At 42.5% G+C, this 9,836-nt stretch overlaps 1 non-coding gene across 1 annotated transcript; it reads right to left on the reverse strand.

Annotated features, from left to right (window-relative positions):
• Nucleotides 1–9,379: 9,379 nt before the first annotated feature.
• Trnas-uga lies at nt 9,380–9,454 on the reverse strand. Its single transcript has one exon. It is a non-coding gene; the product is annotated as a tRNA-Ser (tRNA).
• Nucleotides 9,455–9,836: the final 382 nt, after the last annotated feature.

Below are 9,836 nucleotides of genomic sequence, written 5' to 3' on the forward strand. Positions count from 1 at the left end.
CCCTGTATACCCAAGGAATAGAAGAGCAGTAAAGCAGTAGCCTAATGTCTCTGTGCTTTTTAAAACACAGTAAATAATTGACCAATTTCTTCATGAATAGTATATATAGGATATAAACAAAGACATAGATGAATAAATATATTTATAAGCATGCACCTACCATTTCTTCGTGCAACTGTGGAGTACTTATGGTCTGACGCGATCGATAGTAATCGATCACTTTGACCTCCAATAACTCAAGTACTATTCAAGTTTCATGCTTGTAATTCATACCAGTTTAGCTTTACACTAATAGCCTTCTAAAGAGATGTCGATCGACAAAAATAGCTGTGAGCACTATGGGACTTAACATCTGAGGTCATCAGTCCACTAGACTTAGAACTACTTAAACCTAACTACCCTAAGGACATCACACACATCCATGCCCGAAGCAGGATTCGAACCTGCGACCGTAGCAGCAGCGCGGTTCCGGACTGAAGCGCCTAGAACCGCTCGGCTACGCTGGCCGGCCCGATCGACAAAATCGGATAAGCTGTTTAGATTTAGGAAATTCGTTGCTGGGTGTTACTTGCGTAATTTATCGTCGGATACTAAACTTTAAACTCATAAAGATATTGAAAATCTAATTACACCATCAAAATCGTCGTGCAAATAATGGTAATGTACATGTTTCTTTATGTTGTATCATGATTCCTCTGGCTACTATTAACTTCTATATGAACTGTGAAATGTCTGCCATTAAGGCTTCACAGAGTCCGCCATCTTTGGCACTCCCGGCGTGTCTCCTTCATCGAGACAGCGTCACCGTGGAATTCCCAGCCACGCAGTCTGGCCTGGACCCTGGCTAACATTCGGCACCACACGGCCACTGATGAGCCGCCACCCGCCGAGAGGCCCCAGCGTGGCCGCACCAACTCTGAGCTTACAATATTCTCGAGGGCGCCACAACTCGCTCGTTATCTCACAAGATGCTTCAGGAGCTCAAACAGGAATTTGTGGAGAGGAGGCGACTTTGTTTTCGACGAACGCGGTTGAGAGGATTTTGAGAACTGGTATTTGGAGCTGACTGTAGAAAGATCCCGACTGCCGCCCACGAGCATTTCACGTAAGGACCACGAAAATAGGGTAAGAGGAATTAGGTCTTGTACAGAGACACATGGTCGTTTTTTCCTCGCTCTTTTTGCAAGTGGAACAGGAAGGGAAGTGACTAGTAGTGGTACAACATCCCCTTATCCCCTTCATCACGTACCAAATGGTGGTTGGTGTGTAGGTGTAGATGTAGAGTGAACAACATACAACATGACTGTTATGCAATTTCATATAAAGACTTCAAAAGCTGAGACAGAAAGTAGAGCGGGATAGTCTACATTGCTAGGGAACTTTCTTTGTTCTATCGAATCACCGTGTGTTTGATTTTTGCGAGCCTGAAGTCAATCTGTCCTTTTACGATTTTCATTACAGTTGAACAACCTACTGATGGTCGAGAAGTAGCTTATTGTGTGCTAGTTCTTGATGATGCTACACGTTTTTGTACACAAAAATGATGTCCAGTTAGGGCCAGCCACCAACAAAATAAAACCAGAAAAGACAACTTTCCCCCCTGTAGATCGTTTTCCGTGAGGCTGCGTAGGAGATCGGCCATTTACTTTTGTCTTCCGTCGGAGAGTGTTGTCCCACGTGGTTTTTCTCCTTGTCAGCTGTCGGTTTGCCATAGCAAAAAAAGTAATAATAAATGTTTCAGCTTGTCAAGGTCCAGCCCCGGTAGCTGAGTGCTCAGGGCGACAGAATGTCAATCCTAAAGGCCCGAGTTCAATTCCCGGCTGGATCGGAGATTTTCTCCATTCAGGGACTGGGTGTTGTGTTGTCCTAATCATCAACATTTCATCCCCATCGACGCGCAATTCGCTGAAGTGGCGTCAAATCGAAAGACTTGCACCCGGCGAACGGTCTACCCAACGGGAGGCCCTAATCACACGACATTTACATTTTAGTTTGTCAAGAATCTCTGCGTTGGTAGTGAGTGATAATGCGCAGAAACTACTTGCACTGTCTCACCTCTTTTGGCGTACAAATCGTTGAAAGAAGCGAGGAAACGAAAATTCACTAATTTAGAACAAAAAATTCTGGCTTGAAATGTCACTGAAAGCAGACACGTTTTCTGGACTGTCCGACTGCATGTTTGTCGTGTGATCGAAGTCGAAGTACTGCGAACCAAAAGTTTACCGGTGAGTTGTAATTTTACGTGTCGACTATCTTATTTACGCCGTTGCCAAATACGATTCCTGCTCGAGATCCACGCGTTAGCTTTCGTGAGATACTATAAGGGCGAGGATGAGTCAGTGGTGACAAAGAAGTGAATGACCTTTTGTTATCAAAGATTTCATTCGCCTCACATGCCAGACGAGATGCAATCGTTCTAATGACTAAAATATGTAATTGTAATCAAATTCGTTAGTATAATACAGTATATTCAGATCGTTGAATTCAATACTGAACATAGCATGGGTAATACACAGAGTACGAAAGGTCATCTATGAGTAGTAGGGACACGAAACAGCATTTGTGATGGTCTAAGGGTAAGGAAGGGAGTCAGTGATGTAGAAATGAGTGTGATAGAATCGTAGACTATCTCAACATTAAGTAAGGCTAAGAGAATGTTGGAAAAGCAATTTAAGTAGAAACGGTGACGTCTGCTGATGACATTGTAATTCTGAGTGGACTGCATGGGACTTGGAAATCAGATGAACGGAATGCAAAATGTCTTGAAGAGGTGAATGTGTATAACCGAACGTAGTCGAACTAAATCAGGCAACGCTAAGAGTGTTAGAGTAGGAAATGAGACACTAGAAGTAGCAGATAAGTTTTAGTATTTGAGCAGTAAAACAACCAAAGTAGAAAGATGTAAAATGCAGACTGGCAGTAGCAGGAAAACGTTTTCAAGACTATAAAGTCAAGTGTCAGGCAATCTTCCCTGGAGGTATTTGTCTGGAATTTTATCTTGTGCGAAAGTGATTAGTGGATGATAAACAGTTAGTACAACAAAAAAATACAAGCTTTGAAACATACTGCAACAGGAGAAGGTTGAGCGTTAGGTGAGTATGTCTCCTAGATGGGAGCTACTGAAACAGAGCTGGAGAGAAAAGAAGCTTTTGCCACAACTTGACTGCAATAATGAGTCGGCCGATAGGACATATCCCGAGCCGTGAAGGAATGAGTGTGGTAGGTGGAAGGATAGGTGTGAGGGGACTGTAGAGGGGATCAAAGCTCGAATACAGTAAGCAGATTCAAGTGGATGTAGGATGCAGTTGTTACGTAGCGATGGAGAGACTTACACTGGATAAACTGGAGTGGAAAGCTGCGTGATACCAATATTTGGACAACAAAAACAGTCAGTTCAGGAAATCACACATTTCAAGAAGAAAAATTCTATGACTTTTACTACCATATATTGTGTAAATAGACGAAAAGGCAACTGACATGTAATAATAGGTTCTGAGAATGAAACAGGGTTATCAGTTTATCGATATAATTAAAGTTAAGTTCTGTTAAGAAATAGACAGCTTTGCTAAAACATTTATATCTCCGTCTGAAATGTCGAATTTAGAGAAAATACTCATTAGTTCACATTTTAGATTAAACGGGAGTACTTTAGTCCAGTTCGCCACCTCAAAATGTCAACATTAATGTTTCATAATATTTAATGACATCCGTAGTTCGTAAATAGAAACAATTGGTTATCTCCTAAGTTATATCGACAGTTTTATTTACACTTTCTGCCGATGATGCTGTGGTCTACAGGAAAGTAGTATCACAAGAAAGTCGTTTACAAATCAATGAGGATTTGCAGAAAATAAATGCGTGGAGTAATGACTGGCAGTTATCTCTAAATATTAGTAAGTGTGACCTACTGCGTGTAACAAGGCGAAAAGCCCCATTAATGTACGAGTACAAAGTAAATGCCCAGTCTTTGGAAGCGGTAACATCAGTCAAGTATCTAGGTGTGACTATTCGAAATGACCCCAAATGGAATGATCAGATTACACAAGTAACGGACAAGGCGAACTCTAGATTGCGGTTTATTGGTAGGATGCTGAAGCGATGCAGTCCTTCAACAAATGAAATTTTTAGTTCGTCTAGTCTTAGAGTTTTGTTCATCTGTGTGGGACCCTTACTAGTTGGATATGATTAAAGAGATTGAGAAGGTCGCAAGAAGAGGGGCAAGACTCGTGACTGGTACATTTAGCCATCGCGAGAGCGTAACCTCATAGAAAGTTTGAAGTTGGGCACAATTGCAGACAGACGACGCGCTAAACGGAAGGGCTGCTCACTAATTTCCAAAATCCGATCTTCGCCGAGGATGTAGAGCACATATTATTACCACCAACTTTCAAACCATGCAATGATCATCATTCAATGATAAGGGAAATTAGAGCTCGTACTGAGGCGTTCAGACAGTCGTTTTTCCCTCACGCGATTCGCGAGTGGAACAGAGAAGGGGTAAATATGACTTTGGCACGAGTTGCGTCCTCCGCCACACACCGCTTGGTGGCTAGCGGAGTATATATGTAGATGCAGATGTAGAAAAAGTGAAGCTGCCAGAAAACATGAACGGATGTCAGCTTAAATCATATAGTCGTACACACCATCGGATTGAGTGATTGATTAAGGGGCTCCGGAAAGGCTCAAAATCATGAAAAGTTCAATTTTTAGTTTTTTGCGTTTTCTGAATCTGCAGACTATTACCTTTTAATAGATACATAATTTATTCAATTCCGAAGACTACAACTATTTTTAAATTTTTTTTTTAAATGTGTTCTACATGGGCGTGACCCACTGTGGCGCTGTTAAACTGCTGTCAAATGGTGTTATTATTAACGTCCGTGTTCATCAGGTACATTTTAGTGATGTGAGATAAAGTATGTGTTGTGGATAACCTGTGATGGTTCAATATATATCGCTGGTGTGATTGTCGATTGTTTCATGTTTATTTACTCTGTCGTTATCTCGAAAATATTCGTAATTAATTCTGTTTCTTGAGTCTCTGTTTTGTTGAAGTATAATAATGAGTAAAAGTAAAGTTATTAGAAATCCTCTGAAGGCTTTTAAGAAAAGGAGAAATGTTGGAAAGCCAAAGGTATGTGTTATTACTGTAAACAATAAAGACGATAACCAAGTGAGTGAACCTAACCTCTCAAGTACACCTGCCCATAGCAGTCAAAGTGAGAAAGAAAATACTTCACAGAAGAAGCTTGGTTCAATGAGTGAAAACTATGAATGTTTTATGGGCGAATCGGATGTGAATGAAATATTTGATATGTCGGTTCTCAAAGGAATTTTTTCAAATTGTGTAAGATGTATTCATTGTAGTGAAGTTGGTCTGGAACTCTCCACAATAAAGCACGTAGGACTTGCTAGTGAAATACAACTGAAATGTGATAAGTGTTCATACATGACCACCTTTTGGAACAGTGTTGCAGTAACTGCAACTGAAGAAAATGGTAGCAAAATCTACGAACACAACAACGAGCGATGCTTGCTTTAGACAAGGAACGCCTTCGGGCTGCAGACAGGGCTGTATAGAGTCTAGAAATACAAGCAAGAGTAAACAGGAGGAGGAACAAGAGGAAGCTGGAGGAGGAGTTTGCAGAGGATGAAGATAATCCATCCTATGGACCTGGAATGCACTAAAAAGTTAATCCAATCTTTGTCGCTCGATTCCCAAAACTTTTATTTTCTCATACTAATTACATGTTTTCTAAGGATCTTCCAAACATATTAGTTTCAAACTTTCAGTAAATGTTACACAGTACCTTCTGCATAATTTAACACAGCATTTTTCCAAAAAACTGTATATTTTTGAATATATAAAATTGCAAAAAAATGTTGTGAATTTTCATTATAATTGAAAAAAAATCATCTTTAATAACTGAACTAAAATTTTGTAAAATCCCTGTGTTAAGTTGTAGCCCATATTCCAATAAATAATCTGTAAAAATTTCAAATTCCTACCTCAAATACTTTGTGAGGAAAGATGTAATTTATAAGCGTTATTTTAACATTGCAAGTATAGGGCGTTCCGGAGCCCCTTAATTGACTTCGGAGGTTTATGAGACTAAACAGAGAGGTCATCAGTCCCCCACACCATCGGAAGGTATGTAGATGATTAGTAGAAGGGCCACCAGGTGTATTAGTTTTCTTCGTGCTTACCGTAGTTACCGGGCCTGGTAGCGAATATAAAGAGCGTGAGGAGCGTCATATGTTGAGTGATTACTGTGAAGCAGATGCTGCGTACTCGTGTGAGACGGCTTTAACAGTCCGTAACAGAGTTTGAAAGTAGCCTCAGTGTGGGTCTTCATATGGCAGGCTGCTCGAATCGTGCATTATCTAGATTTGTGGGGCATTCAGAAGTGACAGTGGCCCTATGTTGGACTGAATGGGACTGTGACAGCAAGCACACTCGTCGCCAAGATTCCGGTCAACTTATATTGACCACCACAATGGCGTGTTGCCGTATTGTGTGTCAATCACTTCCTATTCCTTCGACACCTGCAACTGCCGTCCTAGAACAAGTAGTTGAGTCTATGCAACATCCTGTTTCACCCTGAGCCACTGGTCACAAACTAGCAGCAGCTGCACTGTAAAATTTCATCCTATGCGTTGTCCACCGTTACCAGCACAACACAAACGGCTATGGTGCCACGAGCGGGAAGCATGGACTGCTGATAAAAGACTTCGATTCAGTTCAACGAAGAATCGGAGTTTTGTACTACCCTGGACGACCATCGTCGCCAAGCGTTATGTCGACATGGGGAGAGGTCCTATTCTACCAGGTTACTCCTAAGGTCCATCTTGCAGAAAAAAACCAGTCATATGCAACAATAGACAGACGTTTTCCCTTTTAAATCAAGCAACAGAGTTCCAAAAAAATAGAAGACTTGATTTTCCGCCGTATTTTAGTAAATTTTCGTCTCCACGTATCCTTCAATACTCCACTTACCCTTCAATATGTGCTGACTGCATACAAAACGCGCATCATTCGATGGAATGAAGTTTCTCGTGATATTCATTAAATCAAAAAAAACATGACAAACATCTTTTATTTCTCTGATTTTCCAGGCCTGTAGGAACCTTAAACACGAACAATTCATTGAAAATTCTATTAGATTCTGCTATTACTTTAACAATAAGACACTTACATCATAATTTTCTTCCTACTTTTCTTAAGCTGTGCGCCACTGTATTCATTAAAACGAGTTTCAAAGTTTCGTTGAGTTCAAAATGATTTCGGAAATTGCTATATTTGTATAAATGAACAAAATAATTCGGTAATTCTTTGAAATACACTCCTGGAAATGGAAAAAAGAACACATTGACACCGGTGTGTCAGACCCACCATACTTGCTCCGGACACTGCGAGAGGGCTGTACAAGCAATGATCACACGCACGGCACAGCGGTGTTGGCCGTCGAATGGCGCTAGCTGCGCAGCATTTGTGCACCGCCGCCGTCAGTGTCAGCCAGTTTGCCGTGGCATACGGAGCTCCATCGCAGTCTTTAACACCGGTAGCATGCCGCGACAGCGTGGACGTGAACCGTATGTGCAGTTGACGGACTTTGAGCGAGGCCGTATAGTGGGCATGCGGGAGGCCGGGTGGACGTACCGCCGAATTGCTCAACACGTGGGGCGTGAGGTCTCCACAGTACATCGATGTTGTCGCCAGTGGTCGGCGGAAGGTGCACGTGCCCGTCGACCTGGGACCGGACCGCAGCGACGCACGGATGTACGCCAAGACCGTAGGATCCTACGCAGTGCCGTAGGGGACCGCACCGCCACTTCCCAGCAAATTAGGGACACTGTTGCTCCTGGGGTATCGGCGAGGACCATTTGCAACCGTCTCCATGAAGCTGGGCTACGGTCCCGCACACCGTTAGGCCGTCTTCCGCTCACGCCCCAACATCGTGCAGCCCGCCTCCAGTGGTGTCGCGACAGGCGTGAATGGAGGGACGAATGGAGACGTGTCGTCTTCAGCGATGAGAGTCGCTTCTGCCTTGGTGCCAATGATGGTCGTATGCGTGTTTGGCGCCGTGCAGGTGAGCGCCACAATCAGGACTGCATACGACCGAGGCACACAGGGCCAACACCCGGCATCATGGTGTGGGGAGCGATCTCCTACACTGGCCGTACACCACTGGTGATCGTCGAGGGGACACTGAATAGTGCACGGTACATCCAAACCGTCATCGAACCCATCGTTCTACCATTCCTAGACCGGCAAGGGAACTTGCTGTTCCAACAGGACAATGCACGTCCGCATGTATCCCGTGCCACCCAACGTGCTCTAGAAGGTGTAAGTCAACTACCCTGGCCAGCAAGATCTCCGGATCTGTCCCCCATTGAGCATATTTGGGACTGGATGAAGCGTCGTCTCACGTGGTCTGCACGTCCAGCACGAACGCTGGTCCAACTGAGGCGCCAGGTGGAAATGGCATGGCAAGCCGTTCCACAGGACTACATCCAGCATCTCTACGATCGTCTCCATGGGAGAATAGCAGCCTGCATTGCTGCGAAAGGTGGATATACACTGTACTAGTGCCGACATTGTGCATGCTCTGTTGCCTGTGTCTATGTGCCTGTGGTTCTGTCAGTGTGATCATGTGATGTATCTGACCCCAGGAATGTGTCAATAAAGTTTCCTCTTCCTGGGAAAATGAATTCATGGTGTTCTTATTTCAATTTCCAGGAGTGTAAAAATCCTGGAAATTCAAAAATCTGGTAAGAATGATAAGGAATACTAAACTTTTTCCAGCCACAAAGTTAATGAAAATTTATACTTCAGCACAGAAAAGTTGTATGACAATATGAATTAGTAAACTATTACAAAAATCAGACAGATACACACCACTCACCGCAGTACAGTACAAGATACTGAGATGTTCGCTTCACTGTACAAACATAGCTATTTCTTTGTATCAAATGAAGAAAGTTGTGCACCAACTACAATGCAAACTTGACTTAAGTAAAACTATGCTCACTTTTATCTTTTTGGAACATCTTTTTGAAATAAATTTGGACTTTTTTTATGAAAACATAACAGGTATTATACATAAGGAAGATGAGCTTCTCGTATAAATAAAGGGAACTGAAAAAGGCGCAACAAAACATCATTTGGAAATCATAAAAAGTTAACAGATGCACCTAAAAGGGTAATAATCATTAACAAATTACTGTAGGCATACCATAAGGAAAGGATAAGTGGTCGCATTCACAAAAAGTGGAATAAAATTCAGGGTCATAGTCATAAATGAATACTCCAGAATGAGATTTTCACTTTGCAGCGGAGTGTGCGCTGATATGAAACTTCCTGGCAGATTAAAACTGTGTGCCGGACCGAGACTCGAACTCGGGACCTTTGCCTTTCACGGGCAAGTGCTCTACCAACTGAGCTACCCAAGCACGACTCACGTCCCGAGTTCGAGTCCCGGTCCGGCACACTTTTAATCTGCTAGGAAGTTTCATAAATGAATACTGCAGTTACGTTATTTTAGTTCTGCAGTCTGAAGGCTCACAACAGATTTTTTAAGCTTCACCAAGTAATTAGAGTGCTGATACTACTTAGTAGAAATAACCACAGAATCATTGCAAGTGCCTGTTTCAATATTAGTTTCATCTTGGGTAGTAGTGATTGTACTAAAAGTGCTGATTGAGGACACTATTGTTCAACTTCAGTTTCTTCCCCATTGTAATATTTCCAACTAAAAAGGGACATAGAATAAATTATCATCCACTGTTCCACTAACTCCAGCTGTCTTTCTTGAAAGAAACGTGAACTCCATATT

This window comes from Schistocerca piceifrons, chromosome 1 (genome assembly GCF_021461385.2).
Source record: "Schistocerca piceifrons isolate TAMUIC-IGC-003096 chromosome 1, iqSchPice1.1, whole genome shotgun sequence".
Classification (NCBI taxonomy): domain Eukaryota; kingdom Metazoa; phylum Arthropoda; class Insecta; order Orthoptera; family Acrididae; genus Schistocerca; species Schistocerca piceifrons.